An 18437-nucleotide genomic window follows, 5' to 3' on the forward strand; every position below is an offset into this window, starting at 1 on the left:
TGTCATCTAAGTTTCCACTATTTGGAAAGTATTATTAAAAAGAAACTAAGTTTTCTTATTAACTCCTTAGGAAGAAGATTGTGTGTTGAGTTTTAGCTTTATCTGCTTCATTAATTCCCAATTCCCACCTAACTAGAAGATGTATTCATTATATTTGCTACTTGTATTGGGAACCCTGACCACAAAAAGACTGCTATCCCATAATTTTCAGAATTCTCAATCATATTTAAGTAAAGTAGTCTTAGAACTCTGCTTGGAATTTCTCAAACCAGTCTTATTTTGATATATATTTGCTAAATCTTCTCGGTTTCTTTAATAATGGTTCTTTTTTTTTTTTTTTCCCAAGTAAACAGACTACTGACAGATTGGAATGTTAGCAGTACCTCAGTGTGTTAAAGCCAAGTCTTTTAAGAATATTTTACCATTTTCCCAGCTAGGCCCCCTGCTTTGCTTGGATCTGATTTGAGCTCATCGACTATCCCTTCCTGGTTGTTGTTGTTTTGAAACAACCTCACACACTTGCCTTCCTTTTCCCCACAAGTTATCACAATTTGGGAGGAAGCAGATCTCTCATGGTCAGTAATGAGTCTGTCTTGGCCGAGAATAAAACTGGGTTATTTGGGCTTGGGTTTGTTCATTGTTGTTGATAGTCTCTGACATTCATTTCTGGAATTATTTGCTTTAGCAAGCAGCAGCTTAGAGGAGTAGAGATGCCTTCACTACCAAAATTCATGTCTACTGCTTTGGAGTTGCATTGGACTATTTCTTTGTGACATGTGAGATCTAAGGGATAAGTAAATTAAAGCTACTCTTCTAGAAATGGAGAAATAAGAATATGGAAATAAAACCTAAGATTATGTGATCTCTAAATCAGTGGTCTTTGAGAGTTGAATGTCCTAAAAGGGACAGAATAGTTCTAAATAAGGAAAGTGAACTGAGAACTTCTAAATAACCAGCTGCCTTAGCTTTTCCACACAGCTAAGGAATAATTTCTTTCTTTTGTACTCCCTGGTGTTCCTGTAGTTCATCTCTCATTATGAGCTAATAACCACTTCATTTCATTTTTGTCATTTTGACTTCTGTTATCAACACTTTTCTCGGGGTCCAGTCCTAGTTTTTCCTTCTGGAGGTAAAAAATAAATTACATCAGGGGTGCCTGGGTGACTCAGTCAGTTAAGCATCTGACTTGGGCTCGGTCATACTCTCACAGTCCATGGGTCCAAGCCCCTCACTGGGCTCTGTGCTAATAGCTCAGAGCCTGGAGCCTGGTTCGAGTTCTGTGTTTCCCTTTCTCTCTGCCCCTCCCCTACTCACTGTCTCTCTCTCTCTCTCTCAAATGATAAACATTAAAAAAATAAACAAAAACAACAAAAAACATTTCTTTTTTAAAAAAATAAGAGTAAATTAAATCAGCTGTCTAATCAACCTCCATGCCAACCAGCCACTTAACATGTCAAAAGCCAAGAACTAGGTTTCCTGTGTGTATTTGGATTATTGTCACAAAATAGAAGAAAAAAACATGCCACCTTCCGTTGTTGTTGTTGTCGTTTTGTTGTTGTTTGGAGAAAGATAAAGATGTAAGTAGAGTATCTAGAGTAATGAAATATGAAATTAAACTCCATTTTAGTTTGTTGGCAAAAGAAGACAAATTGGAAAGGCTTTGCCTATAAAGAATGTATTTATGAAACATAATCTACTATATTATGTATTTGACTTAATATACTATTTTATATACCTGGGAATATTTTAAATATGTTAGTCTGTTTTACTCCTTCAATCCCTGTAAGTTTTATCAAATGTATAGATTTTCAATTTGAAGGATCAAATAGTTCTTCAACAGAAATAAAAAACTTAAATAATTCTACAAGGTTTTCTCCTTGCCTCCATTTGCCTCAACTACTTTCAACTATTTTAGCTGATTATGCTGTTTTAAAATAATGTCTCTAACTATGTTTGGTTTGTGGCATCTTATATTTTCAGCTTTAAGCATTAACCATTGTCTTCCCAGTATGATTAATAGGGACTTAGCTCTCTTGTATTATCCTGCCCTTGCTATGCTGATACACTTCCTATTTTCGCCATATGATTATCATGTAGTTTTATGAGATCAATGTATTCAGTGTTTATATTAGTATGATTATATAAGTATTTTTTAAAGTCTTACTGTGTGTAAGTACACTATGATAATCATACATTTCTTGAAACATTTTATTATCCATAGAGTTCCTAATTCTCTCAGTTTTTTCCTTCCCTTTGTTTTTCATCTTGAAAGATCTAAAGGATACATAAATTAAAGCTACTCTTCTGGAAATGGAGAAATAAAAACACAGAAATAAAACCTGAGATTATGTGATCTCTAAATCAGTGATCTTTAAGGTTTGAATGTCCTAAAAGAGGCACAATAGTTGTTGTTGTTTTTTTTTTAATTTATTTTTGAAAGAGACAGAGTGTGAGTGGGGGAGGGGCAGAGAGCAATCGAGACACAATCAGGGGCAGGCTCCAGGCTCTGAGCTGTCAGCACAGAGCCTGATGTGGGGCTTGAACCCACAAACTGTGAGATCATGACCTGAGCTAAAGTCAGACACTTAACCAACTGAGCAACCCAGGCACCCCCACAATAGTTCTAAATAAGGAAAGTGAACTGAGAACTTCTAAGTAACCAGTTACCTTTTTCTTCCACACAGCTCAGGAATTGAAAAACTCCCAAACTCTCCACTGATTGAGTAAATATTTTCTCAAGATAATCAGATCATATTTCAGACAAACTTTAATGAATTTTTTTGGCCTATTCAATCAATTTTTTTTCATTCAACCCCATTTCTAGAGATTCTGTGTTGCAAGTCAGTTCACTTTTGGCTTTTTGTAGTTTCTACCTTCGAATTTAACATTTTCCTAAATTCATTCAATCCTTTGCCTCTTTTTTAAATTAATCTTTTTTTTTTTTTTTTAATTTTTTTTTTTTCAACGTTTATTTATTTTTGGGACAGAGAGAGACAGAGCATGAACGGGGGAGGGGCAGAGAGAGAGGGAGACACAGAATCGGAAACAGGCTCCAGGCTCTGAGCCATCAGCCCAGAGCCCGACGCGGGGCTCGAACTCACGGACCGCGAGATCGTGACCTGGCTGAAGTCGGACGCTCAACCGACTGCGCCACCCAGGCGCCCCGATCCTTTGCCTCTTGTCCACTGATTTATGGCTTCCAAAATCATGACACCATTTTGTTCCTTCTTATTCTCTTAATGTGCTAGGGACTCACAAAGTTTACTGAAGTTTTACAAGGAAGTAGAAGTATAATCATGTTTCCTCTCTGCCATCTTTACCTGGAAGTCTAACTAACTTATATGTGTTATATAAAATGCCTTCCTGAGGCACCTGGGTGGCTCAGTTGGTTAAGCGTCCCAACTTTGGCTCAGGTCATAATCTCATGGTTCATGAGTTCAAGCCCTGTGTCTGGCTCTGTGCTGACAGCTCAGAGCCTAGAGACTGCTTTGGATTCTGTGTCTCCCTCTCTCTCCTCCCCACCCCCTCTCAAAAATAAATAAACATTAAAAACAAGTCTTATAAAAAAATAAAATGCCTTCTTGAGTGAAGTATGGATTTATTTTTATCAGAATTGTAGAATTTTAGCAATGGTGTGCTAGTGTGCTATATGTATTTAACAACACATCATCAAATGAATTAAAAACAGTTACACATAAACGCTTGCTTTAGGACCAGCTATCTATGCTAATCTTGCAAGTTCTTGATAAAAGCCTAGATTACAATACATTTGAGAATGTTCTGTCCTGCCTGTACCTATAATGTCGTCATGTAATATTAGAGCTGGAAGACAGATCAACCTGGTCCGTCTCCTTCATTATGCATATAAATACACTTGATTTTTAATGAGCCAAACCCAGAGTGGGTCATCCGTCTCTCACAGGAAAAGCCAGAGCCAGACTCAGTCTCCTGACTGACCCTGTTCCATCTTCAGATTGTGTTTGGGTCCTGGTCATTGGTGTATAATTCTGGCTAAAACACAAGTTCCACTTGGGCGCTATGAAGACTTGAAGGAAATGTGTGAAACAATGTATTATCAGAAGAAGTTTTGGTTATAGGCCCCAATTAGCCTTGGTAATTTGAATTGTGCAGATGCCAGTACTAGCTCAAGGTAGTTAAATGTATGAACTGGATATTATTAGTCACATGAAGGTTTATTATTTCCTAGTGCTTAAAGGCAAAAATAGATCAAGTTCCTATCTTATAACCGGTTAAGACACTAGAAGGCAGCTTTACTCTTAACTCAGCCAACTTTAGCAGGTAAAAAAAAAAAAATGCACATAAGAAATCAGAGGTCACTTGATTTGGGGGTATATATCACTTCAAACAAATTCGATTTCACATAAAAGCATGCAATGTTTAGTTTGAAAAATGAATCTTTGAGGTTAAATACCATTATTCTGGATGGAAAACCTTTTGATAGCATGCTCTTCTGTTGCATTAAAGTAGATTCATTTCCTTCATATTTACTGCATACACCTTTTCAGGAATCCATCTACATATTGAATGAAGTAAGTTGTTCTTCATTAAAACGTCTTGTGAGAGAAGCTAAGTTGTATGACTAGCGAATATATATAGTGCATAAGAACTACAATATGATCCCTGAATCCACCATTACTCAGACTTTTATTATAGGATTTTATTAAGTTTGAGACTCTGGAACTGAATTAAAGTGTAACAAATTTGTTTTTCATAAAGGATGCAGCAAATGCATGGTCTCCAGAGGGACCGAAGACAAAATGGGGATTGAATAAACATAATTTCAGCAGCATCCTGGCAGAGTGTACAGAGGAAGAGACCCAAAAAAATGAAAATAAATGTCTTTTCCACATGGCATCAGCTTTGTATATAACAGACAATTGATTATAATGGTAGTGATTACAATCCCATGTAAAGCATTAGTACTCATAGTGATCTACAAAGAGTAAATCATTTGTAGAAAAAGAAAATTTCCTTTGAACATGTTTTAAGTAGATCCACAAGACAATGTGGGATACTTTGGCAAGGGGTGGGGGGAATACATGTGGATATTGTGCTGATTTACTGTTTCTCTGTAGCAGCGAGATAATTAATACCCTGGGTCTTTGCAGTTGTTTTTCAATAGAGAACTCAAAATTACTTCTTAATTTGGAGTTTCACATCTCATTTGTTACTTAGTTACTGTTACTAGAATGATTATGTGATGCAAAGTTTAGCGTCCTGTTAAATGATACAGCACTCATTATCAAGATAGCTTATTTCATGGCAGATACGTATAGTTAAAGTTTCCGTTTTATATAGGCGTTTAAGAATCTTAGCTTTTGTGCTCCAAGAGGAAGGTTTTTTTTGGGGGGTGGGGGGTTGTCGTTTTTTTTTATTCTGTAGTTGGTGCAGTGCTTCTCTGTGCCCAAGTCTTCCCTGTGCCTTTATATGAAGTGCAGCGAGTAATTGAATCACCATCCATCTGTCAAGCCCAGAGCAACTGTTAAAAAAATACCCAGCCCATTTTTTCTCCTGATTTGGAAGTTGGTTGCACAACAGCTGTTTGCAGAGTTACAGGTGAAACTTATGTAAATACTGCCATAGTCCTTTAAAAATGGAATAAATCACCTTCTACATGCAGTGTATGAATTAGCATATTTATTCTTTCAAAGCTTCCAAATATACATTCCCCTTGTATGTGTACATAAAATAGGGGCTGGAGGAGTATAAAGCTTCTAGCATATTGCATAGTTATAGGCAATATTCTGTAGAATGAAGTGTTTATGAATTTTTTTCCAAATATATAAAAGAAACGTCAAGAAACTCATATGATTTGAATTGAGGACTTCATTCGGCATAAGACACAGAATTTAAATGTGGGAGATATTTCTGAAGGAATCTAATCTGAACGCTTTTTAGTGGCAGTGAGAAAAATGACTTGGAAATACGAGAAAGCATCTCATCATTAGTTTACACCTCTAATGAGGCAATGATGGAGAAAGAAGGAGAGAAAAATAATTTATAAGAAGATTTATATTTCTTACCCTGACAGTTTTTAAAACATGGTAAGAATTTAGCTCTAACCACCATGAAATGCTTTTGTATTCTAAATACATTTACATACAGGTGGTTCATAGATATTCTATATTTTGTTGATTCCCCACACACATTAGAAGTTGAGTATTCTGTGTAGATTATAAGGCCTCTTAGGGCAGAAATTCTGTCTTATATTACTGTAATGTCTCACAGTTCAACTGATCATATTCTCTCAATAGCATTCTATAGAATTCTAATTTGGTAAGTATGGCACCACAGAAAGTCTAGGCAATTGTAGTTTGTTTTTTGTTTTACTTAATGGAGGAAAACATTTTAAAAATGAAACTTTGCAGGTCAGAAAACATATGAAAAGAACTGTATTTTTAAAACTTTTTTATGTTTATTTTTGAGAGGGAGAGAGAGTGTGAGTAGGGGAGGGACAGAGAGAGAGGGAGACACAGAATCTGAAACAGGCTCCAGGCTCTGAACTGTCAGCACAGAGCTCAATGCAGGGCTCAAACCCATCAACCATGAGATCATGACCTGAGCTGAAGTTGGACGGTTAACCAACTTAGCTACCCAGGTGCCCTGCAAAGAACTGTATTAATGATAAAATCCTAATTCATTACTCATGGGAACATCTTTGTTTATAAAAGTTAACGTAAATGGTTTTGAGCCTAACTTCTGGGAGAATAATTTCTTTGGTAGCTGGTAAATGCTTATGATTCCCAGGATTTCTAGAAATGCAGCATCTGCCTAACATGATTTTGTGACATGACTTTTGAGCTTTTTCTTTTTTTTTTTTTTAATTTTTTTTTTCAACGTTTATTTATTTTTGGGACAGAGAGAGACAGAGCATGAACGGGGGAGGGGCAGAGAGAGAGGGAGGCACAGAATCGGAAACAGGCTCCAGGCTCTGAGCCATCAGCCCAGAGCCCGACGCGGGGCTCGAACTCACGGACTGCGAGATCGTGACCTGGCTGAAGTCGGACGCTTAACCGTCTGCGCCACCCAGGCGCCCTGAGCTTTTTCTTAAGAATTATATTTATAATTTGTATTTGTTCAAGATTCAGAATATTTACGTTATAAATTTTTACAGCAGCTTTGAGATACAATTTATTCTCCAATGTATGCGTATAGGTTGGTAGTTTTTATATTCACAGAGTTGTGCATCCATCATGATAATCTAATTCCAGAAGATTTTCATCACCCCCAAAAGAAACACTATCCCATTAGCAGTCATTCCCTATTGAATTGTTTTTAATGGGAGAAAGTCAAGTGAGATAAATGGAACTACTCTAAGGTGTTATAAAATCAGGGAGAGAATCTCTGACGTGTAACAAGGTTGGATGCAGTGATGGCTCCTTCATATTCGCTGTCATGACCTAGAGTGATTGCTGCCAGTGTCTTGCGGAGTGTGATGATTTATATGCATTTATAATGGTTTTCTTCAATACAGGTTTTAATATCTCTGTAGGAGGAAGGACTCACAGAGGCATTCTAAATGGAAAGAGTGGCTGAGAACTTTGGAAGCTGTTTGTATAGCATGTCCTCCCTTTCTGTTGAGAGTGTATGTTTTTTTCGGTCTAGTTTAGGGAAGGAAGTAGCTGAAGATTAAAAGACTTGTCTGGCAGCTTTGTTAACAAATGAGCTACTCTTTGTAGCTGTTTATTTTGGGTGGTTTCACTGTGGCTGATTGGAAATCATTGGGGAACTAAAGATATTCCAAGACCACTTGTGTTCATACAAATGGGCTCTATGGTATCCTAGAGAGACAATTTTATGCTTTTCCTTCTTGGATTTAGGATTTCCACTGGTTACTTCTCCACTCTAGTGTAGGAGGACATGCTCACTCTACTTACCTGGAACCCCCTGATTTCTTGATTTTGCCAAGTGGTCAACACGAACCTCCTGTGCTCCCACTTCCACCACACATTCCCACGGACCCACAGCTGAGGTAAACTGACCCCCAATCCCAGCATTCCCTTCGGGAATTTGCCACAGTCATCTGCAGCCAGAGTTTAAGATCTCACTGCTTTCTCCTCTGTGGCCCTCATGTGTATTAGCCATTTTTAAATATAATTGATGCATTGTTTGTAATTTTACTTTGTTCTCTTTTTTTCCATAAATGTTTACTTTTGTCAGTTTTAGTCAGTTAGGGGGGAAAAAGTCCCTTAAGTCAAGAGCCCTAACCGTGTGCATTTCTTTGGTTAGCTGTGAACACAGAGAGCTCCAGGGCTTAACAGAGGCCCTGGAATAAAGTAAATGGGCATTTTTTAACTGCACATTTTCTGACCTTGTATTAGAACCTAAATAAAGTGCTTCAAGGTTACCTAGGGACTAAGTATACATTATGAGCTCACTAAGTATTTCTTATTTATTTAAAAATGCTTTTTCTCTGAGAAGGCAACAATAATTGGGGAGTATGTTTCCAACATGCAAAATGAGTTGTATCTTTCCATAAGCAAGTTTATAATTGGGCTCCTGCAGCCACACAGCTTCGCATATGGTACTTATGAGTCAATTAAAGCACCCTAACAAGCAATTATGGGTTTATTGTTTAATTCAATTTCCACAATTCATGCTGTTCCACTCAAAAGTTGCATATATGTCAGTCAGCATGTAATCATAAGCACACACTTTATTCAAACTCTAGTTTTGAAGAATGAGACCTTCAAATACTGTGCTCCCACATGCTGTGCTCTGCACAGGGAGAGAGAAAATACAAGGGAAAACGAATGCATTTGGGGCATGGCAAGAACTGGCTTTTACTTCCAAATTGACTCATTTGGATATAGGCAAGTGAACATAAATTCTCCACTAACTTTTGATTGTCACAGAAATGCCATTGCTGGGATAGCCACTGAGTGAATTTAGAGTATGTGGAATGGTTGGTTGGTTCAGCTCAGGTGATTTAAATCCAAAGGGGAAGGGCCTGGGTTTGATCCTTGTGTGGAGGAGTTGGCTTGGTCATGTCAGGGTAACCCCGATATCTGTGCCTAGGAAATGCCAATGCTAACTGGCCACCTTTCCTGTTCTTCCTCATACTACCAGGGCTCCTGGCCCTCCCCCACACCAGGGCTGGCCATGTTGGGAGAGGATCAGAGCAGTCTGTGTCCACTGCAGCCGGAGTAACAGCATAGACAAGATGGGAAGACTATTTTGTACAGCATACAAATGACAGTATTGATGTGCTTCCTAACCCTGGCCAGCTCTTGGCTCTTGAGCATGGAATGGGATGTGGGAGTGGCTCAGGGCTGCCCTCCCTCATGCTGGACACTTCAGAGCATGTCCTCTTAGTAGAGACAACAAGACATGCTTGCTGTGAAAGAGAACATACAGTGAGTCTTCTTTTTTGAGATATGGAAGTCTCTATTACCTCTAGCTATTCTCACTCCCTTCTCAATTCGAGTATTTCTCTGAAGAGATTTTCCTTCACTCATTCATGAAGCCAATAATTGAAGCATAAAAATTGGATGGGGGGAAGTGGCTTTGCATTTTGCCTGGCTCAGACTGACCCAGGTGCTGGTATTCGGCAGAATACTGCACTTGTATTTAATATAGATGTACATTCTTTTTTTTTTTTTTTTTTTAAGTAGGCTCCACACCCAATATGGGGCCTGAAGTCATTCATGACCCTGAGATCAAGAGGCACATGATCTACCAACTGAACCAGCCAGGCACCGCTAGGTTCTTAATTATGCTTGATCTTGAATAAGAAAGAAATCCACTTACCTGTTTTCTCTAAGGATACCCCAAGCAGTGTATGGGAAGAGTAATTCTAAAGGTAGCTTGACTCTCAAAGTAAATAAATATTAAAAAGGTCGGGGTTGGGGGGAGGCACCTGGGTGGCTCAGTAGGTTAAGTATCTGATTCTTGATTTTGGCTCAGGTCATGACTTTATGGTTCACGAGGCTGAGCCCTGCATCAGGCTCTGTCCTGACAGTGTGGAGCCTGCTTGGGAACTCTCTGTCTCCTTTGTTGTCTGCCCATCTCATGCAGATGAACTCTCTCTCTCTCTCTGTGTGTGTGTGTGTGTGTGTCTGTCTCTCAAAATAAATAAGTAAACATTTAAAAAAAATAATAAATGTTGCTTGGATGACTAAGGAAAGCCATGCCAGATAATTGCAAAAAGAAAAAAAAAAAAAAGAATTAAAATAGTTGTGAGAACATGGAATGGGAAAATCGTGGTAAGTCTGTCAAATCTGTGTTCCTTATTATTGGGAACACATGAGGTAGGCCTGGTTCTTATTCTAACGAATGAGGCAATACCTCAGAGCTAGGAAGAAACACCTCTCCTCTATGTTGGAGGCTGAATAATAGTCCCCCAAAGTGGCAAGGTCTAATCTCTGGAAGCTGTGAAGGTCTTATGAGGCAAAAGGGATTTTGCAGATGTGATCAAGTTAAGGATTCTCAGGTGGGGATTATCCCAGGTTAATCCAGGAGGGTTAATCCCCAGGAGGATCCAATGTAATCATGGCTGCCTTTATAAGGTAGCGGAAGGACTCAACAACGTGATGAGGAGACAGAGGGATGGGGTTGGGGAGATGTGCTGCTGATATGCTGTGGGCCTGGCAGTGAAGGATGTAGGTGGCCTCTAGACGTCTCAAAGGGTGAGATACTCGATTCTCTCTCGCCTCCAGAAAGAACCAGTCCCCATGGCTTCTTGATTTTAGCTTCCAGAAAATGCTGCCGAACTTCTGATTCCCAGAATTTGTAAGGAAACAAATTTTGTTCTTTTTGTGGCTAAATTTGTGGTAATCTGTTACAGTGGCAACAGGAAAACAATCCCCTGTAGATAAATTAGCATTTTTAAAAATGGGGCATTTCTGATACTAAAGTGTTGGGCTTCCCAACAGAGTGCTTCTGTGCCCCTGCCTCTTACTCCACAGTGGCTTCAAAGAATCCATCTCTGTCTTTAGTGGCACCTAAATGTGTGTCAGTCACTTGTTGGGAGACCTGTGCATACACAAGCCAGACCCAGGCTCACGAGTCCTGGGCCTCCCCACCTAGTGGTGAAGCATGTGTATGGCAGGCTTCGTATTTTTTAGGTGCTTCTTAATTTATACACTTAATCTAATTAGATTTCTCTCTGCAGCCTGTCTGTCATTAAGGCTTTAGGAAAAAGGACAGGGTAAAGGCCACCTCAGATGGAATATGGATGCAAATTCAGGAGAAGTGTCTGTCAGGCAAGAAGAATAAAAGTTTTCTTCTTGCTGACAGAGTGGGTCCTGGGGAAGAAACACTAAGAACCTGGGGAAAGGGGAAGTGGAGCTGAATGAATGTCCGTGCTGGTTTCTCTGACTCGGGGCTGATGTTGTCAGGGTAGAGGGCTTGGCTAATGAAAGGGAAGGAAGCTGAAGAGTTTGTGCTCCATGTTCTGTTTGGAACTCTGGGAAGAGGTGACCTACAGGGGCCCCACTCCATAAGGAGGGCCTTAGTGGCTCCCCAGATGTTCTCAGAGTTTCTTCTGCTGTGGAGCCTCCAGAAGTTCCTGCCTGCCCCAGGGAGGGTGAGGTGGCTGCTGGTGCTGTCTGGCAGGCATAACAGAAGAATCTGCTCTGGGTTCCCCAGGGCATGGATCACATGGCCCCAGCAGGTACCAGGACAGGCTAGGCCTCCTCAGCTAGAGGAATATTGTCCCTGAACAGGCTGAGAGGGAATCACCATGAGGTTTTGCGCTTGAGAAGAGACTCCAGCAGTGAATGACACCAAGGTCAGCAGTCATCAAGTGGACAAGGGCCACTGCAGGTGTTGGAAGAGTCCCAGAGAGCTTCTGAAGGATCTTCTTGGCAATCCAACACCCTTGCTGGGTTCCATACCCTGATGTCAAAAGGGGAAGTGGCTGAAAGAGGGAGACTGAAAAGAATCTACCTTAAAAGAGTTATTATAAATAGGAAGGACACTAATTAAAAGAGCCCAAACTGAGATAGCCTTAATTGGGCGTTTGTACTTTTCCTGATTACCTACCAACAAGGGAGCTTTTAAGGACAATTACATCAGTCTATATCAAAATAATTGGAAGGGAATGCAGTTTTGCCCTTTGACTCAGCAAGAGGTGGTCTCCTCTAATTCCTGTGCGTTTGACGGCTCTTCTCTGGCCTTCTTCCAGCTTCCTTCCCACTCATGCATAAGGAGCACCCCCCAAGCCAGCTTCCCTAACCACCCCCTATCTAAACTCTGTCTAGTCCTTAGAACCCTAGAATTTCCTGCCCATATGGCCCGAAGCAAGCTTCAAGGACAAAAGAGGCCTCTTGTGAGTCTGACCTGAGGAAAGCTGTGTCTAGCTATGTGTATACTCTAGACCTGAGGGTGGGTCACAGGCAGCTGACTTGTGAATGGAGTTTTGCAGGACTGACAACAGTCCCATTCCCAAGTGCAAGAAGGTTGCTCCTGGGGTAGAATTCAACTGGGAATGAGAAGGGAAGAAAGGGGGCTAAGGTGTGGGACTGGGTGCAGGCACATTCCAGACTGAAACTTGAAGTCCTCTCAGAATTTTTATTGTAACCTAGCTAAGTCCTTATGAAAGCAAATATGTTAAGGTAGCAGAATAGAATGAATCGATGACACATTTATTAATGTTAATTTTTAATTCCTTAGACTTTTGGTTTATGATATCTTCTTACATTTTCACACCAGACCCCATATATGCTATGGGCAGTCTGGCATAATGTCATTAGGTTGGTAACTTCCCAGATACAGACCTTGTAATTCTATGCATGATGGATCTTCTCAAAGATAGGGAAGTAGAGTCCTGGGAGTGTGCTTAGCAAGGAAAGGAAGCCAGCCCACCATAGTGCTGGCTCTCGGCACAGGCCTGTGGTATGTCAAGCCCCTGGCCTGGCCCAAGTTGTTTTTACTGGATATATCTTACTCCGCTTACCTGTGTCAGTCCTTCCAGAAAGCTGCTCTGCCCAGTGCCAGAGGCCCCAGGGCTATGCTTTTGCAGGGCCCTGAGGGTAGTGACCTTTTATTTCTACATTTCTTCCATCTGTGTACCCCCAGCCACAGTGCAGGGCCTGACATAGAGAACATGCTGGTTGTGCTGATCGGCTGTTGTCCATCCTTTTTGCTCCATGACCTGCATGTAAATAGAGCTTTGCACTCGAAGCTGCTCAGGGTTGCAGGACAGCAAGCTCATAGAGCCCCTCTGGTTTTCTAGCATGTCATTCCTGTTTCCTGGAAATCATGGCCTCTTGAAAGAAACACTTCTTAACCTTTCTTGTCAACTGTTACAATTGGACTCTAGTCCAGAGCAGTGTGGATCAAGTAATGTGGTTGTCCTTGGTGAAGGTGAGGAGTATAAACAGACAGGAAGTAGCAATCTCCATCACACACTTAGTCTTCCCAGGCAGGACATCATCCTTTCTTACAAGGACAGCAACCCCTGCCCTCCTCATAACATAATTGAGAAGAACACCATTTTATCACAGCATGTCTGAATATCTGAATCTAGAGGTGACAGGGGGCAGAAAGCCTAACTGTTTAGTAATAGTTAATAATCTGATGATTTGAGTCCTCATGGAAGCCTGAGAAGGCTGCCTAAACCTCCCACATTGAACAGCAGGTAGTTCTTTAAAAATTAACTCAGACACACTGAGAATTCATAGAGGACCTTGCTTTGTTTCTTCTGCTGAATAATCAGATAAATTTACACTTTGAGTCAGGGCATTCCTTTTCATGCTGCTAAAATCAAAAAGAGTGAGGTAACAGGGGAAAGCTATTAGTAACTCTGGTCTTCTTCTTGTGATTTTTATTTATTTTTTTCTTCCAAGTCTCAGCTTGTCTCGTAATTATGAGAAAGGTGAAGAAACTGAACTCCATTCTATGTGTGTTAGCTACTGTGAATGGGAAAGTACAACCTTGGGTTTTACAAAGGTTTCTGGAGAGTTCCAGGTCACCCCTGCCCTACCCATTTACCAGGTGACTGTTGTATGAGAGCGCTTGTCTGAGTGGCTCGGCTCAAACACCTGCTTCTCCATTATTCCTTAAGAATACTCAGCTGTCCCAGACAGTTAGTCTGACAACTTTCTGTCCAAAGCTTAAGGTAGCTCCATTTCCAACAGTGCCCAGTAACGAGATTGTTCTGCAGCTATTGGAGCTAATTTTACCCAAGAGTACAATTTTCCTCCAGCAAAGACAACAATATTCCAAGTTTAATAAAGGATTATCATTGAACATTGAATTGCCATCCCTTAAACAATTCAGTTCAGGTAGAAATGCATGACAGGAAGAGTCTGTAGTAAATGTCTCTCCCTTTCCTCATAGACTTTGCCTACTAGTGTAGTACAGTACTTTAACTACTTAAAAACACCAAAAGGGAAATATTTGCTCTAGATTGTGGCCTGCAAGTGATTTGCTATGATCCAAGGGACCCAGGACTCAGAGTTAAACTAAATAGCAGATGTCTGAGAGATAAATTCTCCCTAATGGCTTATTTTCAGCCTGCCTATTGTGCATCCTTTCTATTTAGGACTAAAGTACCTAATTTTCCTTTCTATATCAAGTTTCCTCACTGGTTATCTCCATTAGGGAGACTACAACATTGTACTGTGGACTCTTGTCACTGCCACTATTGTAGCCTCCCAGAAGCCAGATTATTTTTATGTACATGTATATGTATGTGTAAACACAATGCTTTCATAATTGTTTATAGTTACTTATTGTGACTGGATGGATGGTTGGATGAGTGAATGGACCAAGTTCAGTAAGATAAACAGGGAACAAAATGTCGGTAATAAAGATCCAGGTGTATAAGCAAAGTCTGATGTTAAGACCACTGTATAAGTAGAGAAAATGACTTTAAGATGTAGTCCTGATTTTAGGGGATGAACAATTTTTTTCTGGCCTTATCTCCTCTCTTGATCAGAAATGAAGCGTTAATGGTTCTAATGGTCAGAAAAGTTTGATAAATGCCCCTAAATATTAGATGTTAAAAATTCAGCTTTAGCATACAGTGGCATGGCACGTGTCTATGCTGGATAGGACCACCTCGGTGAGTGAGGTAAAAAGTTGCTAATGTGGGCAGCACTCTTCTGTGCAAATGTTCACTGTCCTCTCATGAAATTCTTAAGAGTTAAGGATTTTGATCTTAGTGCTTCTGGAAGGAATTCCCAACGGGCCTTGGATTTGTTCTTTCTTTGCAGTTCTCTCCTCTGGTAGCTTAGACTCCTTTTTGTAAACCATAAACCGAATACACAGAGCATCACTTGGAAGTATAAGAGACAATATCCTTGGGAGAGCCATGCAATCTTGGGAAGAGGCTACTGACCTCAACAGTATAATTCAAAGGAGACTCCAGTTACACTTCTTAGGAGTCAAGACTAATTGGTGGGATTTGGAGAATTTTTCCTGAACCAAGACAAGTGATGGTAGATTCTTCTTTCCTGATGCTTGTTAGGTTTTTATTTCCAGTAGACTTCATTATAAAATTAGGTCAGTCTCCAGTCGAGTGTGCCAAGTGCTTCAGTACTGTGCTAAGTACCTCATCTGCATCAATTTATTTTATAGTGTAGGCGTTCTCCTTCTCATTGTATGGGTGAGTTAATTGAGTTGACATAACTTGCCCAAGGTAACAAACAACAGCAACAAAATAGTCACTCTTAGTTCTGTTGACACCAGGGTGTATAATTTTATCAGTACACTTTGCTACATCAGTAGTATTTCTTTTTTTTTTATTTATTTTTGTAACGTTTTTTATTTTATTTTTGAGAGAGACAGAGACTGAGTACGAGCTGGGGAGGGGCACAGAGAGAGGGAGACACAGAATCTGAAGCAGGATCCAGACTCTGAGTTGTCAGCACAGAGCCCAATACAGGGCTCGAACCCACAAACCGTGAGATCATGACCTAGGCTGAAGTCAGCCGCTTAACTGACTGAGCCACCCAGGCACCCCCTCAGTAGTATTTCTTAAAAGAATTTCTCTGACGTGATTAATCTACATATCTTTAATGACTAAGAACTATAGTGTAGATTTAAAGTAATTAATACATTTAAAAAATAGCTTTTCCTTAGGAGTTGGCCTAATGGAAGGAGGCTCTAAATTGGATTGTTCCAGTAGCTACTAGTGACCCTCATTTACTCTAAATATCTTCTCTTTTTGTTTCCTGGTTTTCCAGTCCTTCAGACTTGGTGCTTGATATTTCTTCAGTAATTTCCTACCCTCTAGTAAAGTATATAGTTCAGTATCCAGACATCCAATAAATATTTATTGAATGATTAATCTTCTACTAGAACATTGCCAAGAAGGAAATACTGATTTATGGTTTTGTGTCTAGCGATTTTTTTTAGAATCTTGAGCTTGGAGAAATCTGAAAACAATAATGCTTGACTGTATGCTGATGATTGTATGATCTGTAGTGTGTCAGTTGCCACTCATCTTTGGGTCAAGAGACCATCAGTAATAACACACAGCAGGGATCTTGAGATTAATGTGGGTGTCGTCCAACTTCATGCTACAACTGTGGATGCTTTCTTTGGCCCGTAGAACTCCCTAAAGTCTCCATTAGATGACTCAAATACGCCTATTTGTATAGGAGCAATGGAACTGATTTGTTCTACCTAACCTAATTAAAATGTGAATATGTTTATGGCATATTTGACATATTGTTTGACTAATGGGGATTTGAAGTTTAGTGCCAGAATCCTGTGAGATTCAATTATGGTTTTCTCCTTCATCCCTCAGATTTTTAGAATGACCAAGGAACAAGTGAGGTCATGGAGAATGATAGTGTGCATGTATACCTGTGAGAACTATCAGCCTGCTTGACATAAAATAAATTAAAAATTGCTCTAATTTTTTTAAAAACTTAAAATTAAAAAAATAAATACAAAGGGATTATAATTGATAGCATTTATTGAACCCTTAGTATACAAGAGATACTGTTTTAAGATTTCGCACAACTCTTATAGGTATCTTATCATTTTAAAGATAGAGAGTCTAAGCACAAAGACTAAATAACTCAGTTCAAGGTGTTTGGAATTGGAATTTGCATTCATACCATTTGACAAGAATGTCTATGAATTACATCATATGCTATAGTTATTAATTTTTAATGCTTTTTCATTAACGTAAAATAGGTCAATATAGACATTCATAAGTCTAGTATTTGCTAATGTAATTTGCAGAATTTCAAAATATCATTGAATGTTTATCATAGTTGTCAAGTTATAAACTTAAGTGAAGAATTATCTTAAAAAAACTTTATCGAAAAAAAATACCTCATTTGTATATACATAGGAGTTCAGGTTTCAAATATCAATGCTTTTACAAAGTATTTAAATTTCCCCTTGATGTTGATCAGTACATTGTTATCTTAAGGGAAACATATACCTTGGCAAGATAAAAGTCACCTAAATTGACTGCAGATTAGTTATCTAAACATGCAATTCCAGTAACATTTGCCTGCACCCTCCCTAAGATAAAGTATGTTGGTGTATTCATCATTAATGACTATAATAGTCCCAACAGGCCAAACACGGGGATGTTGGCTTTTTGTGCAGTGGCTTTTGTTCCTAGGATGCAAATAAAAATCAAAACAAATTATTCAAAATCCGTGAATAACCCCACCTGCCACAGAGCAGATGCACAACTGGGGAAGTGTGTGTGTACCCATTATCATCTTAGCTAATTTCTTGGTCCTAAAGCATACACTGGGTTTGGCTTTCAGTTAAAACACACACACACAGACACACAGACACACAGACACACAGACACACAGACACACAGACACACAGACACACAGACACACAGACACACAGACACACAGACACACAGACACACACACACACAGACACACACACACACACACACACACATTGAATTGTTGTCTGTGCTCAGAATAATGAAAGGAATTCAGAATATAAGAAGAATGGGCAATTAAATGGAGCCCCTATGTACACTTAGCCTGCCTTACAGAAGTTTCTATATAAAGTATTCTTAACAATATTGATCCTAAGCTGTGGTAGGTTTTTTGCTTGTAACTTGGTGGATTTTAGAGTCGTAATAAAGATGACCCAAAACTATGATTTCTTTAGGATGATGAATTCAGCAAATATCCAATAACATGCACCATATTTACAGGCACGATGCCAAATGTAGGTTGTCAGTGGAAAGGCTGCATCAGAACCACCTGGGGCACTTAAAGGCAAAAATATTCCTAGAATTTTTTTTTCCCCAGAGATGTTGATGCAGTAGGTTTGAAGGCATGCCATAGAATCTGTGTCTTCTCATAAACCTCCATGGCTAGGAATCCATTTAGAAGAGTAGTTTTCACCTAGGGCAACATTTGGCAATGTCTGGAACTTGCAGTTTTCACAACCAGGAGGATGTGTGTGCTGCTGGCATCTAGTAGGTAGAGGCCAGGGATGCTGCTAAATATCTTACAGTGCACAAGAAACAC

The 18437-nt window shown here is 39.6% G+C and overlaps 1 protein-coding gene across 2 annotated transcripts in view; it reads left to right on the forward strand.

Annotated features, from left to right (window-relative positions):
* The window catches only part of THSD7B (thrombospondin type 1 domain containing 7B), a 1583569-nt gene that overhangs the window by 1318142 nt on the left and 246990 nt on the right, over nt 1–18437 (forward strand). The window lies entirely within an intron of this gene.

This window comes from Leopardus geoffroyi, chromosome C1 (genome assembly GCF_018350155.1).
Source record: "Leopardus geoffroyi isolate Oge1 chromosome C1, O.geoffroyi_Oge1_pat1.0, whole genome shotgun sequence".
Taxonomy (NCBI): domain Eukaryota; kingdom Metazoa; phylum Chordata; class Mammalia; order Carnivora; family Felidae; genus Leopardus; species Leopardus geoffroyi.